The sequence below is a fragment of the Dipodomys merriami genome, unplaced genomic scaffold (assembly GCF_024711535.1).
Source record: "Dipodomys merriami isolate MVZ:Mamm:240054 unplaced genomic scaffold, mDipMer1.0.p SCAF_9, whole genome shotgun sequence".
Lineage (NCBI taxonomy): Eukaryota > Metazoa > Chordata > Mammalia > Rodentia > Heteromyidae > Dipodomys > Dipodomys merriami.
Window position 1 is genome coordinate 33,919,827 of NW_027206512.1, and position 4,356 is coordinate 33,924,182.

The 4,356-nt window shown below is 47.3% G+C and overlaps 1 pseudogene; it reads right to left on the reverse strand.

Moving 5' to 3' along the window:
* Positions 1-1,252: 1,252 nt before the first annotated feature.
* LOC138820651 (eukaryotic translation initiation factor 4E-binding protein 1 pseudogene) lies at positions 1,253-1,787 on the reverse strand (annotated as a pseudogene).
* Positions 1,788-4,356: the final 2,569 nt, after the last annotated feature.

The following is a 4,356-nucleotide window of genomic DNA, read 5'->3' on the forward strand; positions in this document are numbered from 1 at the left end:
TCTTCAGCTCAAGGCGAGCACTCTACCACTTGAGCTACAGCGCCACTTCTGGTTTTCTGGTGGTTTATTGGAGATAGGAGTCTCACGGTCTCTCCTGCCCGGGCTGGCTTTGAACCGAGATCCTCAGATCTCAGCCTCCTGAGTAGCTAGGATTACAGGCGTGAGCCACCAGCGCCCGGCTATTTATTTATTTTTAAGCTAACTTTAAAATTTTTTTAGGGACTGGGAAGGTGGCTCAGTGGTAGAGTGCTTGCCTTGCATGCATGAGGCCCTGGGTTTGATTCCTCAGCACCACATAAGCAGAAAAAGCTGAAAGTGGCTCTGTGGCTCAAGTGGTAGAGTGCTACCCTTGAGCTGAAGAACTCAAGGACAGTGCCCCAGCCTAGAGTTCAGGTCCCATGACCAGCAAAAAATAAAAATAAATAAATTAAAAAAATTAAAAATAATTGGAAAATAAATCTTACATTTCAATGAAATCTTTAAGGCAGAGAGCTTGCCTTATCTTGCCCCTCCATGTCAGCTCACACAAAGGGATCACTCAATGAAGATCAGGGATACATGGACCAAAGAGACTCCCTACTAGCCACAACTAGTGTTTCCTTTTCTCTCACTTGCAATGAGCTGGAAGCTAACTGTGTCACTTGACAGAGAGGTAGAATATGCCACTGAAAAATAAGATGGAGAGTAGCAGAACTCAAGTCCCAAGTGTTGTCATTTCTCCTGAGCCAGTCTGAGTTCTTAGCGGCAACTATGAGGATCAGTATGAGAACCGAATGAAATCAATGTTAACTACATTACTGAACACATAGTAAGTAGCTGGTGTTATCACTTGGAGTTGCAAAGAGCTCAGTCAGGGCCAAATACTTGGTCTTATAGTGAAGGTGGACTTGATGTCCTATCTTAGGGAAAGAAGTGGAGGGGAACCTTCCCAGGTACCCCTCCTAATAAGGGGTACACCCAGAGGATAGGTCTGAAAGAGCCAGATGATCATTCAGAAGAGTTCCTCTCTGTCCAATTCCTGGCAGGTGGCTGCAGGGTAGAGGCAAGAGTCAGTCCCTGTAGGGTAGCAGCTCCTGCATCAATGGAGGCGGCACCAGGAGGTAGGTGCTGGTGTTCACAAGGAGGAAAGGGAAGCTGGTACCCTGAGTCAGAGAGTAGGGCTGGGTGACCAACACCACAACTGAATGCCCTGCAGGGTAACTTTCCTAAGGCCTGGTTGGCTGTAACTCTTCTTGCTGAGAAGGCTGGTCCCTTAAACGTCCATCTCAAACTGTTGACTCTTCACCAGTCACCCGCTTTTCTTCTGGGCTGTTGGGCAGGTGGGTTTGGCTAGCTTCTACAGATGGTTTGTCACTGGAATGGCTGGCAGGTCACTCGGGGCGTTTTGGCCACTCCATCAGGAATTTGCGGTCATGGATGATCCTGGCTCCTCCCGGGGTGGTGCTGAAGAGTGTGCCACCAGGGGTGGTGCTGTAGTCCCCAGGTGGCAGCTGCAAGCCATCTCACAAGACCACTGGGCACGTGGCAGGCAAGGCTGGGCTCAGGGTCTGGCTGTAGCTGCTGCCCCCGACATGTCTCCTGTCATCTGCGTGAGGCCCGGCAACCCGCCTTCGGCCGCCAGCGCTTCCTCCAATCAGGATCCCCAGAATCACCTTTACCTGCAAGTCATGCTGGTCTTTTCCCCTGTTGGTCTTCCAAAATCCTGTAGCCTGGACATAGTGATAGAAATTCTTCCAAGCAGTGCCAACAAGCACCCAAACCACCAAGCCAAATGCTGCTGCTCTCATTCTAGAAACAGCCTACTACCAAGTCTGTTCAGAGTACTGATAACAGATCCTTAAGCTGGTTTGGCCACCACATACTAACAGAAAGCAGGAGAAAACCTGGCATCTGTGCATCCAGTTTGGGCTTGCCATTATTCTAAGCCAGTCTCTCATAGTCACTGCAGGAAAGACAGGATGGACCTATAACATCTTTGACAAAGGACTAAAACTGCGCCTAAGGGACAGCAGAGTCCTGCAGGAGAGATTGTTCCCAGATGAAGGTAATTGCTGATAATGATCCAGCTGCACCCAGAGCCTGGGAAATTATCTCATGGGAGCCAGATTGCGCCCCTCAAATGATACCAATTCTCCAGAGCCTAGGAGAATGAGAGTTGGGATAAAAGCCAGCCAGCTGTAACCTATCTTCAACTATGCATGCTTTTGTCCCCTGTCCCTAGTTCTTGCTCTACTTAAACCCAAGGCTCAGGTTTGTATCCTGAATATGGCTGGAGATGAGCTAAGGTGACATCTTTCTATAGCATCATGCCATGTAATTTCCTTTCTCTGCCACATTTTTTTCACTAATAAAAATTTCTCATCACTTTTACTACATTGGAGACTGGTCTGAATTGCTTTTTTTTTTTTTTTTTTTGTCAGCTGTGGGGCTTGAGCCTGGGCACTGTCAGCTCAAGGCTAGCACTCTACCACTTGAGCCACAGCGCCACTTCTGGTTTTCTGGTGGTTAATTGGAGGTAAGAGTCTCATGGACTTTCCTGCCCAGGCTGGCTTTGAATTGTGATCCTCAGATCTCAGCCTCTTGAGTAGCCAGGCTTAGAGGTGTGAACCTATGGTGCCCACTATGGCTTGAATTCTTATCATGTCAAATGCAAGGACCAAGGTTGATTAGCTACTTTAAATTTCTGCTAACATTACTTTCAGACTAAAGTTAATATCTCCACCACAGAGTGGAATGGAAGGAAAAACTTCACTGCAATACACTTCGAGCCTTGTGCTGGCTAGGCAAGTGCTCTATTATCTCAGCCATACATCCAGCCCTAATGATTCTTTCTGTGGTCCTGCGAATTAAACTTTGGGCCTTGTGCTTGCTAAGCAGGTGTTCTACCACCTGAGCCATGCTTCAGTCCAACTAGTCTCAGCTCTCCTTGCTCTTTGTCTTTTTTTTTTTTTTTTGTGGTTCTTATTGTGGTGACCAGGCTGATCTCAAACTCCTGGACTTCAGCTATCCTTCAGCCTCAGCCTCCTGAGCAGCCTGTGTTACTAAGCTGGCAGAGCACAGAGCAAAGAGCTGGTGGAGACAAACCTGGAAGTGTGAGGTGAAAGACATGACTTCTCTGTTGTGAGGTGAGGAAGACATGGCTCCCCTCCCTGGGCCTGCCATGCTCAGTGGCTTCCCTCCTTTTCCCTCCTCCTGGTATCCCCTCCACTACATCTAGAGCCAGCTTCGTGCCCTGTCCCAGTTGGGTTCTTAGTAAATATCTTGATTGCATTGCCAGAGAAGGTGAGACTAGTTTCCCCTCTCTAGGAACCCAAGGGTTAGATATGGAATCCTGTAAGAAAAAGATCATTCTAGAAAAAAATCATGGGGAGAGTGGGTTTGAATGTGCAGACAAACAACTTTGTTCTCAGGGTTTTGGTTAGTAACAAGGGGATTATAGACATCTATTACTAGTGGAATTTGGGTTTTTTTGTTTGTTTTGAATAAAAGCATAGGGCTGGGAAGGTGGCTCAGTGGTAGAGTGCTTGGCTTGCATGCATGAGGCCCTGGGTTTGATTCCTCAGTACCACATAAGCAGAAAAAGCCAGAAGTGGCACTGTGGCTCAAGTGGTAGAGTGCTAGCCTTGAGTTGAAGAACTGAGGGACAGTGCCCAGACCCAGAGTTCAGGCCCCATGACCAACAAAGAACAATAACAACAACAACAAAAACAAATAAAAAAGAGCACAAAGGGATCCTGCTCTGAAAATCATATTCCAACACCTCAGAACAACGTTCGCCAGCTCCATATGGAACACTTTGAGACTGCCAAGCTATACCAACTGACATCCTAGTTTTTTCCAGTAAAGTCTCAACAGAGAGTATCTCCTAAATTGTGGAAAGACAGTATGGAAGATTTAGGCCTCAAAGGGACAATGGGTCAGCACACAATTCTTTGGTGTCAGACTGTATACTATCTATTGGGAAGCAAGTACCTTCCTCTGAGTCCATAATATTCCTTTTTTTTTTTTTGGTCCGGTCATGGAGCCTGAACTCTGGGCCTGGGTGCTGTCCCTCAGCAATTCAGCTCAGAGAGCCACAGCGCCACTTCCGGCTTTTTTCTTTTTGCCTATGTGGTGCTGAGGAATTGAACCCAGGGCCTCAGGCATGCAAGACAAGGCGCTCTACCACTGAGCCACCTTCCCAGCCCTGAGTCCATAATATTTTAATTGGGGAAAGAGATACTAAACAAAGACATAAGGCAGCTAATTCAGGTGCAAATAAGTACTAAGCACAACAGTAAAAGGGCTTAGTGGGCTGTATGTCTGTAATCTCACACTTAGGAGGCAGGGCTCATGAGTTAAGGTTATCTGGGCTAC